This window comes from Euprymna scolopes, chromosome 42 (assembly GCF_053919585.1).
Source record: "Euprymna scolopes isolate OS-2025 chromosome 42, ASM5391958v1, whole genome shotgun sequence".
In the NCBI taxonomy this organism is placed as follows: Eukaryota; Metazoa; Mollusca; class Cephalopoda; order Sepiida; family Sepiolidae; genus Euprymna; species Euprymna scolopes.
In genome coordinates this window covers 14,000,179-14,017,225 of record NC_136523.1, presented here as the reverse complement: position 1 = coordinate 14,017,225, position 17,047 = coordinate 14,000,179, and the positions used below count along the sequence as shown (strand labels likewise).

Sequence of the window (17,047 nt, the reverse complement as noted above, 5' to 3'; positions counted from 1 at the left end):
CCACATTTTTTTTTTTTTTTTTTTTGCTCAGCGTAAACCTCCAATCACTCGGGTAACGCCGGGATGAAATGCTAGTTTACTATATAATTATTAAATACCGACAAACACTGGTGTTTCATCCTTTCGGAATCCTCAATGTAAGGTGTCACGAGTAAAACCAGTCGATGGATTTGAACCCGGCGACACAAGCCATCTCTGGCTTGATTAGCAAGAACCGCATCCATTCGGCTACCTTTAACCGCGTGAAATAGCGTTTAAATTTAAACATTTTATTTTTAAATGTTTTTTACGTCAGTCAGTGTGATCTAATCATTATATGATGATCTATGCATAAGAGCTAAATTGACCAACTTAATTCAACTGAAAGTGCTCAACAATAAGAAATGAGTTCCTTAAAGGGGCTGACATAATTATTTACTATATAATAATTAAATATATATATATAAATTATATATATAAATTATATATATATATAATTTATATATATATATATATATATATATATATATATATGTATATATATATATATATATATATATATATATAATAAAAATATTACAATTAAATTTACCAAAATGATCCAAGATGGTAAAATTAAAGTATATTATAAATATTAAAGAATTAATATTTATAAAGTTATCTCAGCCAGATGTAAAAGCTCGGATTCCTAGCATCTGATGAGAAGGAAAGTATTTCTTCGAAACTCCGCGGATTAAGGACTATCCACTTATCTAGTGTTTCCTTTTCAGATTAAATATGTTTTAACGCATTTCAAAGTGTTTTTTAACATGTTTTATTAACCGTTTGCTCGTATATATATATAAATATATATATATATATATATATATATCACCTGTTCTATATATATATATATATATATATATATATATATATATATATATATATATATATATATATATATATATCACCGTTGTGTATATCTTTCCTCTCTCGCCTTCTTTTACTGTGTCCAACTTTGCTTTTGCAATGTCTGGTTTCGGCGTGCACTAAGAGGTGATGCTGTTCAAAACAATTGTCCCTGACATCTTTTCTGTCTGCACTCAGCTCGCCGGCCTCAAATAGACAGGGTCTCTTCAGCTTACACTATTAGTTCACCCTCCTTCATACCCGACTCCCATTCCTTGGCCGTCACCCCATCAAGTAGCCAATGTGCAATCGGCACAATGATAATACAAACTGATTTGTTGCTGACATAGCACAACACACATCTAAGCCGAAAGAAAGATGACCGAGACATTAAAATATACAAAGTAACAACGATATCCGGATACGCGTACTTCTTTTAAAATTAAGCAAACGACAAATAACAAAAAAAAAAAAAAAAAAAAAAAAGAACGCAAATGGTAAACATGTATAAACATGTATTAAGAATGGTGAGGGCTATGTAGAAAAATAAATTCCGAACACACGAAAGGTCGCTAAATTTAATGGTGCTACTTCTATCTTCCTAGGTCTTCAACTTAAAAAAAACCCAAAAAACTTAGAGGAGCTAATTTTTGAACGACACCTGTATGACAAAGGGCGCTCCGGACGTCCATGCACAGCCATCGTTCCTCGCTGAGATAAATGCATTGAGAATCGTGTTGATTATACAGAAAACGAAATTATGAAGCACAAAATGTTGCTCATTTTAATGATACGATTCCCATCTTCGTAGCTCTTGAACTTTTTAGTCTGAAAAACAATTAAGAGATTTAATTTTATGTTCAATTGTATGCTGATCTATTCTGTTCTATTCAATTATATTCTGTTCTATTCTATTCTATTTTGTTTTATTCTGTTCTGTTCTATTATATTCTATTTTGTTTTATTCTGTTCTGTTCTATTCTATTCTATTTTGTTTTATTCTGTTCTGTTCTATTCTATTCTATTTTGTTTTATTCTGTTCTGTTCTATTATATTCTATTTTGTTTTATTCTGTTCTGTTCTATTCTATTCTATTTTGTTTTATTCTGTTCTGTTCTATTATATTCTATTTTGTTTTATTCTGTTCTGTTCTATTATATTCTATTTTGTTTTATTCTGTTCTGTTCTATTCTATTCTATTTTGTTTTATTCTGTTCAATTTGATTCTAATCTGTTATATTCTGATTAGTGGCTTTATGTCTGAAAACAACTGTTCGATTCAATTCAATTCTATTCTGTTCTGTTCTATTATAATATATTGTGTTCTGTTCTATTCTACTTTGTTCTGTTCTATTCTGTTCTATTGTATTCTATTCTGTACTATTCTATCCTGTTCTTTTCTATTCTATTGTGTTCTATTCTATTCTGTTATATTTTTTTTACATGGGCGTCACAACTTATCAAGGCCGATCGGCCACTCAAGGATAAGGGTTAAACAGTGTAGAGTAGTCAAAAGGACAATATAGTAATCGATAGTAATGGAAGTTCGGTAAATTTGTTAACTTAAGTGTAACGGCTCATCAGAAACTTGTTCACGTTGGACTTGAAGACAACCATATTATAGACAGCTGGAAAGCAGGAAAACGGAAGACAATTCCACAGGCGTTCAGTTCTAAGGAAGAAACTTTGATCATGGAATATATGTTTAGGTTTACGCACAGATAAAGAGTGGGGGCAATTATTGATAATGTTTTCAGCTAGTCTAGTGTTTCTTGTGAAAGTTTGGCGAGGGGGGACCATAGATTGAAGCTCATTTGAACACTTTCCATGAAAATAACAATAAAGCAGAGACAAACTCACAACATCTCTTCTGTGAGATAGAGGTTGCCAGGAAGAGAAAAGGACATCTCCCACCAGGCCATGAAGTTTATTTTGAACCCTATCAAGGCAGGACAAGTCTTTTCTAGCAGCTCCTGCCCAGATGTGACAACAGTATTCCATCCTTGGACGTATCTGGCTCTTATATAGAAAGAGAATTGCATCAGCAGTGAGATATCTACTGGATCGATAGAAGGATCCGACCATTTTCCCAGCGGCCTTGGTAATAGATTTGATGTACGTATTCAATTTAAGATCAGGAGTAAAGGTCAAGCCCAGAAGCCTGTCAAAACTTGAGGCCTCCCCAAGACGAGAGCCATTCATTTTAATTGATGCCAGATGGGGATCAGAACGTTGATGATGTAAAGATAGAAGCTTGGTTTTAGATGCATTAAAAGTAACCAGCCACTCCTTTCCCCATTGTACAACGTGATCAAGATCAGAGGAGAGAGAATCGGAGAGAACTTGGTCGTTTACTGTCTTAGATTTGCTACCATAGATGGTAGTGTCGTCAGCATTGATGTCTACGAATGATGTAAGGATGTGATTTGGAAGATCATTAATGTAGATCAGGAAAAGAGTTGGGCCCAGGATCGACCTCTGAGGGACTCCAGCATTTATACTGTGAGCTTCTGATTTTTGCCCCTCAACTACTACTCTTATGAACCTATCAGAGAGAAATGATTTAATAATTGAGAAGATATTTCCAGCTATACCATAGCTGGAGATCTTGTGAAGTAAACCTTTATGCCATACCCTATCAAAGGCCTTTGATATGTCAAGAGCAATTGCCCTAGAAAGGTTGCCTCTGTCGTGAGATTCGCTAATCCTATGAGATATAACTGTAAGCACATCTATTTTGTACTATTTTATTCTAATCTGTACTATTCTATTCTGTTCTGATTAATATCTGTGTGTCTGTAAACAACTGTTCTATTCTGTTCTAATGTAATATATTCTGTTCTATTCTATTTTGTTCTGTTCTATTCTATTCCGTTCTATTGTATTCTCTCCTGTACTATTCTATTCCATTCTCTGTTCGATTCTGTTCTGTTCTATTCTAATCTGTTCTGTTCTAATCTATTTTATTTTGTTCTATTTTATCCTATTCCATTCTGTACTAGTCTATTGAATTCTGTTCAATTCTATTTACTGTACTCTACTATTATATAAAAGTCTGTGTGTCTAAAAACGGCTGTGCCAATTCTTATTAAATTTAACACGAAGGTACGTTATGTGCCTAGGAATGGTCTTAGATAGTTTTGTATCGGAATGTCTCCGATAAGTATCCATAATCGATAATCGAAATAATCCAACGAGAAGAAAGAACAAGCGATTTTGACCATAGTCAACATCTTACATATAATAATAATATTTGCAGTTGATATGAAAAAAAAAATGAACTCTGGTGATTTAGTGTAAATATGTAATAAAAAAAAACGAATTTGGAATAAAATTATGAATTCTGCACTATTTAAAAAAACGGTGCTTCATTAAAGGAAAAATTGTAGAAAAAAAAATTTTGAAATAAAACATACAAATACTAAAGACAGTGTAATATCTTAAGTGTGGTACCTTATGATTTGTTAAAGAAAACCTTATACAATAAGTGAATGGATTAATATACACAAAACTAGCGGGGCCTGTGGAAATTCCACAGCAGACTCTTTCATATGTAATTCTATGTTGGCATTCTGTAGGTGTTCATTCTGTAGATGTTGCTTTCCTGACTGCTGGAAAACTGCTTCTGTGGTACAGTTTTCAAGAATTCTGGCAAATGAACTGACCCATTAAATTATCGCCCCATTAGCCTCCTCACACTTTTCGCACAAAATATTTGAGTCCATAATTAACCAAGCTCTAGTCCATCATCTTACAGCGGCTAAACTTCTGACCGACCAACAATATGGATTTAGGCAAGCTCGTTCCACAACACATATCCTAACTGTAATCTCTGAACGTATATACCAGTCACTGGAAAAAGCAAGGGAAGGGTAGATAAGTAGCTCTACATATATCTAAGGCTTTTGACAGGGTATAGCATGAAGGTCGTCTCAGGAAAATCTGATCATATGGTATCACTGGACGAATACTTAACATAATTAAATTCTTCTTAAGTAAGAGAAAAATCCAAGTTGTCCTCGACGGTCGTACATTTAAACAATATGATATAAATACGGGAGTACCTCAGGGGTCTATGCTTGGAACTTTATTATTCCTAATATTCATAAATGACCACCTTGACAAAATTATCTTTGAGATTGGTATATTTGCTGATGCCACCGTGCTCTATAACAAGCACGACAGGAAAACAAATGAACACATATCTAAAGAAATGGCAGAAACACTAGTGGTAGGTGTAATAAAATGGGGACAAAAATGGATGGTCACATTTGATGCTGCCAAGACTAAGCTTGTTTCCTTCAATAATTACAAGAAACCTTCTCTACCACCAATAGCAATGACCAAAAACACATTATCTGAAAGTACTTCTTTTTTATTCCTTGACCTAACGTTCACAGGTAAACATGACTTGGAACAGATACATTGAGAGCATTGCCAAGACTGCTGCGAGAAAGGTAGGCTCTCTCTACCGTGCTAGAAAACTACTAACGCCTGAAAGTATCCTGTATTTCTATAAGGTCACCATTCGCCCATGTATGGAGTATTGTTGTCAGGTTTGGGCTGATACATCTGCTACTAGTCTCTCGCTCCTAAACAAGGTTCAAAAGAGAGTTGGCAACCTGATAGGTCCTGAGCTGTCATCTAAGCCTTAGCCTCTGTCCCATCGACGAAATGTTGAACCCCTCTGCATGTTCTACGAGTATTTTAATGGTGAGTGCCCCGACGAACTGCAAGCACGTGTACCCCTTCGGCGTAAATACCCCCGACAACTCCGACAAGCAGCTAAATCCCACCCTACACAGTAGAGATCCCCAGATGTAAGAAAGCTTTCAATCCAGTATTTTATTCCCCAGAACTTCTAGATTTGGAACTCTCTTCCGGGTCCCTGCTTCCCCAACTGTATTGACATGCAGAAGTTCAAGTGTAATTTGAATAGACATCTTGCTGCCCAACTCCCTACATAATACCCCTGTAGCTTATGTCCCTGATAGTAGCCCCCCTACATCAAAGTAGCAATGTGCCTTGTTTGAGGTGAAAATGCAATTACAAGAGAAATAAATAAATATAGACGCTCTGATATTATTGTAGCTCTTTTGTTAAAATTGCAAAAGTATCTACCTAGGCTAGCAGGGATTCCTGGCATAGCCCGGTCGGAAAGTATGCTTAAATATAATTTCATTCATGCAGATTTCGTAAATATTATTATAGAGTTAATGTTCTATCGATTTTTATATATTATAAAGCTGCGATTTCAAAAATATATTCATATATATATATATATATATATATATATATATGAAAAATTCTTGATAAAATTATTTATAAAAAAATAGATTACTAAGGTGTCATCAGCTTTAATCAAAACCGAAACCTAGACTCATGAAGAATTCTTGATAAAATTATGTTAAAAAAATAGATTATTGTACCTATTTACAATGCCCCCCCCCACGAAACAGAGTTAGACACCAGGGTCGTTTTTTAACGTGGAGAAAAGGTACAAAAATAAACAATTGTCTCAGTCGTGAAGGACTGCTCTTCCACCGAAAGAGAACAAGAAATGGAAGTACAGCATCTGAAGAACATATACTACACTTTGATCTTGGCCAAAAAGGCTTTGTAGTGCCATTAGTTATAATCGAAACCGAAAACAAAACTTAGGATGAATTCTTGGTAAAATTATTTATAAAAGAAAATAGATAACTTAAGTGACATCATTTATAATCGAAACCGAAACCAAGACTCATGAAGAATTCTTGATAAAATTATGTTAAAAAAATAGATTATTGTGCCTATTTACAATGCCTCCCCACGAGATAGAGTTAGACACCAGGGTCGTTTTTTAACGTGGAGAAAAGGTACAAAAATAAAAAAAGTCGTGAACGACTGCTCCTCCACCGAAAGAGAACAAGAAATGGAAGTGCAGCATCTGAAGAACAGATACTACACTTTGATCTTGGCCAAAAAGGCTTTGTAGTGCCATTAGTTATAATCGAAACCGAAACCAAAACTTATGAGGAATTCTTGGTAAAATTATTTATAAAAAAAATAGATAACTTAAGTGACACCATTTATAATCGAAACCGAAACCAAGACTTATGAAGAATTCTTGGCGAAATTATTTATTACAAAATTGAAAATACATAACAATTAAACGACCCGGATATAAGCGTGACACCAAAAATGACACGCAGGCTATCGTGTTAATATGTAGATGCTCAACCGGCAACAGACGCTCGTATGATGTGCAAATACTTTTGCGAAACACCGAGCATTAGTTTTCCTTATTTCCATTTTTACTTACCCTCTAATTTGTTTTATCGCTTTTCTATCATAGCCAAATATAAAATACATTTTTTTATCGAAATAATAAATGGACTATTCCAAACATTGAAACAGAATAAAAATATCTCAAAAAAGAAAACTCTTTATATTATTTATAAACATTTGTGTAAATGGAAACACCGTAGCTCACTATGCACAGTAAGTTAACAGCTTTAAAACGCTATTATTTATTTAATTTTTTCATGACCTGGACGTTTTTTTTTAAAGAATAATAAGCTTTTCTCTATTCATATATATATATATATATATATATATATATATATATATATATATATATATATATATATATATATATATTTAAGGTCACCACTTATCAAGGCCCGGAAGCCACTCGAGGATAAGAGTTATTGCGTATACAGTAAGCAATGGGATAGTATCGTAGTAATCGTTAGTATTAGAGATTTGATAAAGTGTCTTACTTAAGGGGGCGGTTCATCAGGAATTTGTTTATGTTGGACTTGAAGATATCCAAGTTGTAGTCAGGTGGGAAACAGGCAAACAGAAGAGAGTTCCACAGGCGTACATTTCTAAGAAAGAAGCTTTGTTCATGGAATCTACGCTTTGATTTAGGCACAGATAAAGAGTGGGGAAAAGTTAATGACAGTTGTTTAGGCTAGACAGGTGTTTATCGTGAAAGATTGGCGTGGGGGGCAAAGATTGGAGCTCAGACGAGCACTTGCCATGGAAATAACGATAAAACAAAGACAGGCTCGCAACCTCTCTTCTGTGCGAGAGAGAAGTTGTAGGGAAGAGAAAAGGGCATTCCCCACTAGGCTACGAAGTCTATTTTGTACTCTGTCAAGGTAGGATAGGCTGTTTTTAGCAGCTCCTGCCCAGATGTGGCAGCAATACTACATCATTGGACCTACTTGGCTTTTATACAGATAGAGAATTGCATCATCAGTGATATATCTTGTGGAGCGGTTGAAGGATCCTGCCATTTTTCCAGCGACCTTGGCAACAGACTTGATGTACGTGTTCCATTTCAGATCAGGAATAAAGGTCAAACCCAGAAGCTTGTCAAAACATGGAGCCTCTCCAAGACGAGAGCCATCCATTTTAATTGATGCCAGATGACGATCAGAGCGTTGATGATGTAAAGATAGGAGCTTGGTTTTGGATGAATTAAAAGTGACCAGCCACCTCTTCCCCCATTGTACCACGCGGTCAAGATCAGAGGAGAGAGGATCGGAGAGAACTTTCTCATTTATGGCCTTTGATGTGTTGCTATAGATTGTCGTGTCATCAGCATAGATGTCAACGAATGATATAAGTATGTGTTTTGGAAGATCATTGATGTAGATCAGGAAGAGAGTTGGGCCTAGGATGGATCCCTGAGGGACTCCAGCATTAATACTGTGGGCCTCTGATTTCTGCCCATCAACCATTACTCTTATGAACCTATCAGAGAGCAATGATTTAATGATTGAGAAAACATTTCCAGTTATACCGTAGCAGGAAATCTTGTGAAGTAGGCCATGATACCATACCTTATCGAAGGCCTTTGATGTGTCAAGAGCAATTGCCCTGGAAAGGAAGCCTTTCTCGAGAGATTCACTAATCCTCTGAGATATAACCATTAGCACATCTGCTGTAGATCTAGCAGAACAGAAACCATATTGCATGTCACTAAGAAGGTTATTTCTGCTGTGGTGGTTGACTACTTCTTTATTTAATATGGATTCCAGCAACTTACTCATGACACACAGGAGACTTATTGGCCTGTAATGAGAGGGGAATGACTTATCACCTGAATTCTTAAATACAGGGCATACTGATGAGGTTTTCCAGGGTATCGAGAAGCACTTCTCCTTAAGGCAACGCTTAAACAATTTTATAAATATGGGGGCAAGTTCTGTAGAGTTGATGACCTTCATCGCATAGAGTAGAATTAGCTGCAATATGTATATATATATATATATATATATATATATATATATATATATATATATATATACATGTGTATAAGTCGAATTTTTGGAAAAGGATGTCTTCTCTCTTTGAGAGGGGGTCAGTTTATTGCTAATCGCCTGATGCGCCTATCTGCAGTTCTAGGAGGTCCTCACTGCCAGGCTTTGTCTTCTTTTCCTTTTGAGTACGAAGTAGTTTATTGCTAATCGCCTGAAGTATCTTTCCCGGGGGATGCCAACAGGACTGTACAGAGTTAGTGTGCTCCTCTCCTTGGACGCTAATTTCTTGTATACTTTCCGACCTTAGTATCACATTTCTTGAGGTGAGTTAGAGATAAATATCTTGGCCGTGAGTAACCCAGCAAATGTACCATCAAAACAAATGCAATGATTGAAACCCATGGCCTACAAAGCTAAGTTAGTTACCTCCCTTTCTGAATTGATCAAGAACAATATTAAAGTTTCATATATATGTTTATAGCAGGAAAGAGATAAATAATATAGTGCTCCCGTTAAATTCAATTAAGTTAATTAAGTTCTAATTTTTGTTGTCTATACAAGAGGCATGGTATATAGTCCAATCGGTCAAATAACATCTACAACTAATATAACTAGGAACACCAACTCACCGCCGCAAAATTATCTCTATCTAATTATATATTAAACGCAGTTTGTTTGTCTGTCTGCGTGTGTGAGTTCGTTTTGTATGAGCTCTGAAACGACTGGGCCGATTGAAAAAAAGTCTGACACAAATATATTTTATGTGTCTAGTAGTATTTTAGAAAGGTTTTGTATCGTAACGCCTCCGATAAGTATCGAAAAAAGATAATTGAAAGTTAACACGCTTATAAAGATTAACACCACAAATGCATTTGAGGAGTGTTATTACCACAGAAGCATGAAGGCCTGGCATCTAAAATCAACAGTAAGTTCTTTGATATATCAGAGGTGCGTTCGAAATGCATGTTTTCCTTTAGAGCACAATTGAAACAGAAAACTTGACTTTTACGTTTTAAACTTTAATTCAAGCCATTGCATAAAACCTCATTTTTTAAATCAACAGTAGATTCTCCACAGTGCAATATAGATTGCAATGTACTGTCGACTAAGTTACTGCGCGCGAAGCCTCCCTCCTTCAGTGAATAATTGTGAGTCCCCAAATTAAGTACGCGATCAATCGATTTGATTGAGAAATTGCCAATTTGACCGATTTCAATGACAATAAAAGACATGGAAATGTAAACTATTTGTTAATCTTCATTCAATCCCGTGCAACGTCGGGTAGCCTTAGTAATATCACCTATATCCCGCCAAATGTACTTATCTCTATATAGGAGGCAGTATATAAAAAAGAAAAAAAAAGATATCAACGAAAAACTCTTTATGACCAAATGGTTTTAATTTTGTTTTGCATGTAAAACATACTACGAATTTTTTTAAATTAAAAATATTACAAGCAGGGACCCGGCGTTGCCCGAGATTGAGAGATAATAAACGAATGTTTCACACTCCAATATTTTTATTGTTATCAAAATCGGTGTAATCGCACATTTTTCAATCAAATCAATTGATTGCCATGACCACGCGCGCGCACACACACACACACACACACACACACACACACACATATATATATATATATATATATATATATATATGTATATATGTATATATAGATAGATAGATAGTTGAAGACAAGATTTAAGCAATCGAGCAAGCATGTATATATATTGTGTGTGTATATCTGTATATCTGTTTATCTATCTCATTCTATATATATATATATATATATATGTGTGTGTGTGTGTGTGTGTGTATAAATTCATCTGTAATCCTTTTTTAAAAATGGAATCACCCAATCGACAAAGACATTTTATACATTTTATATCCATAGTAAATAATATTTTCCCTATAATTCCTAATCATCCATTATCTCTTTCTATTCATACTAACCACTATCTCGTCCTAATTTCGTGTGAATGGTAATGCAACAAGCAATCCTATCCTCAACATCTTTCATATCAACCCTTAAGCCAATATCTTTAGATGTAATTCATCCAATAAATTCTACCCATGATCATACTTTAGATGACATCTTTCTTCCATTCAAGTGGATTTATCCCAGATATTATGTAACGCCAAATATGCAGAATCTTTATATTCCCTCATTGTCGCAATAACATCCATACCTTCGATCATTCCATGTTTATATTTCACACCATTGAATAGATGTAAGCAATTCTGTGCTATCTCCTGCCTCTTGTTTAGTAAGTTATTATTTAATACTATTCTATGATAAGACTCTAGAGTTCAGAATTTGCATTCTTGGATGTACTGCTCTACCTAGTAGTGACGATCTCAGATCGAATTGTGTGTTAATTCTACATAATTCTCTGAATCATTTTACCAGATGAGTTGGGTTGTTTTTAGAATCAATGAGGATATTCAATTTTCGAACTGCAAGAAATGGAACCAATGTATGTTTTACTTATATTATTTATTTAACCACATTACACTCGTATACAGCATCTGAAATTAAACATTTCCCATTAAAGACGTTTTTATAATTATATTGCAATTACACACCAGAATTTTGAAAGGCATATCACATATAAACCTCGAAACCTACACCTTCAGGTGTAGTTCATCCGATAAAATCTACCTATACTAGATGACATCTTTCTCTCATCCAAGTTGATTTACTCCGAATACTCAATATTCTTATGCAACGTTGAAAGGGCAGATATTCGCCTATGAAACATCTTCACTTTCTCTAATCGTCGCAATATATATATATATATATATATATATATATATATATATATTGCGACGATTATATATATATAGGAGGTAAATGACACTTTATATATATATATAGGAGGTAAGTGACACTTTTTATGACGGTTACCATAACAACCACGTCGCTTCAGCGACTACTGTTGCTGCTAATTCGAAAAGAGAAGTAACAAGTGAAGCAGAGAGAATGAAAGCATGAAATTTGGGGGTATTTTATTGAAAGCAGACGATTGCCGTACATTGTTATTGCATATGTGTTTATGGGGGCAAAAAATAAGACCGAAATTAAACAAAGAACAAGTAAATTTATGTGAAATCATAGATTACAATAGAAAAATGCGAGCATGAAAAGTAATATGGTTAAGCTTAAACCTGGAAAAGCAAAGGACCAGTTGTCAAAACTGGAAAAGAAAAGGACAATATATTCTAGAAAAGTATAATAAATTTATAACTTAAAGTATTGCAGCATTAATTTTTTTTTATTAAATTGATAGCATTATATAATCAATTCTTAATGCTGCACTATTTAAAGTGATAAATTTATTATATTTTTTACTAACATACCCTGTCCTTTTCTTTTCCAGTTTTAACAACTAGTCCTTTACTTTTCCATGTTTAAGCTTAACCATATTACTTTTCATGCTCGCATTTTTCTGTTGTAATATTAATATGAATAACATAAAAGAGTTTATAGATCTTAAAAACCGCTAAGATAGCATGAAAAATAAAAAATAACAGCGGTTTGAAGTTGTTAATATAGCTAAAATAATGCTAACACAACTTTTGTGTGTGTGTATACTGTAGCGTCCAAAACAAACGTACACATTTTAAAAACCTATTATTGTTGGAAATAATAACTGTGAAAAGCTTAAATTTTGACAACTGGTAGTCGTTATCATCAGTAGTAACTTACTAAAATTTGAATCATTTGCAAAGGATAGAAAAAGAATTATCACAATTATTATTTCTAAAATATAATTATCCACTGACACGTGTTTCGTCGTCTACGACTCATCAGAGTGGCTGAATCTAACGAGATTCGAAATCGGGACCACATGGAAAAATAGCGTAACTCTCAACCACTAGGCTATCTCGCACGACTGCGGGAATATATCACGTTTTATGTAGATGTTATTTGTGTTTGTTTTTTTAATCATTTTTGGAATGAATTATACGAAAGTGCATTTTTACCTAAATGCGAGTTTGGAATAATTTTCTCTTTGTCCAATTTGGTACGCCCAGATGGGGAGCGTAAAAGTTTATATATATAAGATTTTTAATAAATATTAATTTTTTCAACAATTTATATGTTCATATATATTAAAGTAAATACACACACGCGCGCACATACACACATACACGCGCGCACACACACGGACACACACAGGCACGCACACACGCACACACATGCACACACGCACACATACACACACAAACACAGACACAGAATTATATATATATATATATATATATCTTTAAGTCCAATGAAAAGACCCTATTCAGCCGACATCTTCATACCTAATATCCACCATAACCGATCGCTACACTGTTGTTTCAGTGACCCCAATACACTCATAAACCCTATTAACCCTTGTCCTCGAGTTGTCTCCGGGTATCAATAAGTGCTCATTCACTTGTAATATATATATATATATATATATATATATATATATATATATATATATATATATATATATACTAGCAATGGGTGCCCGGCGTTGCCCGGATGTTTGGAGGTGTATGCTGAGCAAAAAAAAAAAAAAAAAAAAGGGTAAATTTTTTAAACTTTGACCCCTATTATGACCTCTTAATATTTATTGTTTTGGGTTCAAATCGAGTTATTAAGTTAGATCCATGTCCAAGGAACCAATATCTAAAATGTCAAGTGTTTAGACCCAAAATTGTCGGAGGAGTTTGGTAGATTTCCCAAAGGTCAAATCGTTGAAATTTGACCCCTTAACAGCCAACTTTCTGGCCGAAACCCGATCAGATCGATTTTCCAAATTTCGAGTCTGTAGACTGAAAATTGACAGAGTTATTGCGTAAGGAAATGTACACACACACACACACACACACACACACACACACACACACACACACACACACACACACACACGTTTACTTTTATAAATATACTAGCATGGGTGCCCGGCGTTGGCCGGGTGTTTGGAGGTGTATGCTGAGCAAAAAAAAAAAAAAGGTAAATTTTTTAAAGTTTGACCCCTATTATGACCCCTTAAAATTTATTGTTTTGGGCTCAAGTGCAGTTTTTAAGTTAGATCCATGTCCAAGGAATCTTTATCTTAAATTTCAAGTGTTTAGACCCAAAATAGTCGGAGGAGTTTGGTAGAGTTCTCAAAGGTCAAATCGTTGAACTTTGACCCCTTAACAGCTAAATTTCTGGCCGAAACCCGATCAGATCGATTTTCCCAAATCTCAGTACTCTGTATATCAAATTTCGAGTCTGTAGACTGAAAATTGACAGAGTTATTGCGTAGGGAAATGTACACAGACAGACAGACACACACACGCAGACACGTTCACTTTTATAGATATATAGATAGATAGATTATATGTATGTTCATTCATACATACATACATACATATATATATATATATATGTATGAAAGAGAGAGAGAGAGAGAGAGAGAGAGAGAGAGAGAGAGAGAGAGGGGGGGATAAAAAGAAAGAGACAAACAAAGAGGGGGTGGGGGGAGCAGAGGAGTGGACCTTTCTACCTTTGGTTAGTTTATTCGCCCTTCCCTTACCTCCGTCTCATGATCTGCCTCCTTCTACCCTCGCGTTTTATGAACCCAACCACCTCACACCACTACCGGCGCTGCGCCCGACACAGACACGACGGATATTGCGATTTAACTTTAGCGTCATCACCATTATTATAATCGACAATCGATTGATTTTCTCATCATCAATCATCATCGTCGTCACCATCAACGTCAACATCATCATCATCATTATCATCATCATCATTGCCATCGTGTATTATCAGTACTTTTGTATTGTTGATATAATTGTCGTAACAGGATTATTACGGAAGTTGGTCTCTGCGTAAAAAAAAAAAAGGTGTCAATTACGTAGAGACTCGGGTAAAAAAAGTTAACATACCTTGATTTTTTTTGTGCGTGTGTGTGTGTGTTTCGTTTTGAAAAACAAAAAAAACCTTCCTTCACAAAAAAAAAACAAAAAACAAAAAACAAAAAAAAAACACACCAAATGTTAAGTCGACTTTATCATTATTCCCGCACCAGGAGTTTTCACACAGGCCATTAATAAATAAAGAACAACCGAGAACAACCCATTGGAATCTAAGTGACAACAAGTCTCCCCAGATTTCCAGTACCCATCACCTCTTTCGATAACTTTTGCAAATTTGTTTACGCTATCGCAACAGCCGTTTACCATTGATTTTTCGTTGGTAGCGACCATTATAGTCTTTACAGGAATTTGGATTTCAATAATCCTCCCCAAGGCCCCAGTCCTCTTCGCACTCATCCAGTGGAGGTCTGGTTAGTGCTTTGTATCTTCACCCTTCCATCCTCCTTCACCCTTTTTGATTGTTTGGTGCGGTGTGGCATAAGCCAACACTATTATTTATTTATTTAATTTTGGAGATTGTTGTTGTTGTTGTTATTATTATTATTATTATTATTATTATTATTATTATACATTTTCCTCTTTAAAACGGCAAAAGTTATAGACCGTTTGACATATGATGAGCGCTTTATGCCAAACTTCAGGAGTAAATGTCTTATTGTGATAAACAATTCCTACTAATCCATGACTGTGATACCCTAATACTTAGTTTGCTGCACCATATTTAAACAAAATACTACAAAACCATAACATACAAAATTTCATAACAAAAGTCCCTACAAAATTTTAGCCCGATCGGTCCAGTATTTTCCGAGGGAAAGTAGAACGAGCAAACAAACAAACAAACAAAAAAAAACGTTGTTCCCTGGAATCTGAGTGACAACAAATCTTTTAGTTCTTTTCAACTTCATCACAACAGCCAATTAACATTGTTTTTTTTTTTTTTTTTATTAATTGTTTTCCCTGGAAGTTGAGCTGCAATAGACTTCCGTAAGGTCCTAATATTTTTTGCGCCCTTCTAGTGGAGGTCTGCTTAGTACTTTCCCTCATCGCTCTTTCCATCCTCCTTGATCTTTTTGAAGTCATTTTGTGCAGTTTTAAGGGAGGCATCATTATATATTGGCCCACTCAAAGTTTTCACACCAAGTAGTATCCCCCCTCCCTCCACTCACCTGGAGTCCAAGTGACATCAAGTCACTCTCTCTCTCTCTCTCTCTCTCTCTCTCTCACACACACACACACACACAAAATTCGATATTCTCCACCACCACTGTCGATAACCATTGAAAAATAAGTTTGGGTTAGCGCAACTACCGTTTACAGTTGATTTCTCGCAACCACACAATTACAAACACTAAGTCAACTCCTTTTGCCGTAGTAAGACTGTCGGAAAATTTAAGTTGTTAGCGGAAAGAAAAAAAAATATTAAAGTCGACCCTCGGATATAAAACCTAAATTTTTGGAATACTCCCCCCCCCAAAAAAACAAAACAAAACAAAACACACACACACACACACACACACAGCGATAAAAATAAATTAATCGACTTTTTTCGTACTAATATTACTTATTATTGTTGCTGTTATAGCGAGATTATCACGGAATTTGGGTTGGAGGCGGAAAGAAACCTTTAAAACAGGCCCTCCCTCGGCCACAAAAGGTGATACTTCATGCTTTTTAGATTATTTTTAACTCCTAACAATTTATTTTTATTTTTTTAAAAGAAATTAATTAAAAACTAACCAAATACGTATAAAATACGAACATTCTCCTAACGACAAAAAAAAAAAAAAAAACAAAAACAAAAAGAAAAAAAAAGTCAACTACTTTGAATTAGTAATATAACTTCCTCACTTATTCGAAGCAAACAAATATTAACACAAAACCTGGGCTGAGGGCGAGGAGCGAAAAACCTTAAAATTGTCTCTCAGATTTAAAAGCTGAAACACCTTGTTGCTTTTTGGGGTCATCGCAAACCGCCGTTTCTAAAAATAAAAATAAAACAAACAAGCAAA

At 34.8% G+C, this 17,047-nt stretch overlaps 1 protein-coding gene across 4 annotated transcripts in view; it reads left to right on the top strand.

Annotated features, from left to right (window-relative positions):
• The window catches only part of LOC145266927 (fibroblast growth factor 18-like), a 789,681-nt gene that overhangs the window by 497,177 nt on the left and 275,457 nt on the right, over positions 1-17,047 (top strand). The window contains exon 1 of one of the 4 annotated variants that reach the window (XM_080122726.1): positions 14,745-17,047. This exon is cut by the window's right edge and continues 526 nt beyond it. The exons of 2 other annotated variants lie outside the window; for them this stretch is intronic. The gene's annotated coding sequence lies outside the window, so the exon portion shown is untranslated. Of the gene's footprint in view, positions 1-14,744 lie in introns of those variants that run through there. One more of the 4 variants, XM_080122723.1, reaches the window with a different exon arrangement.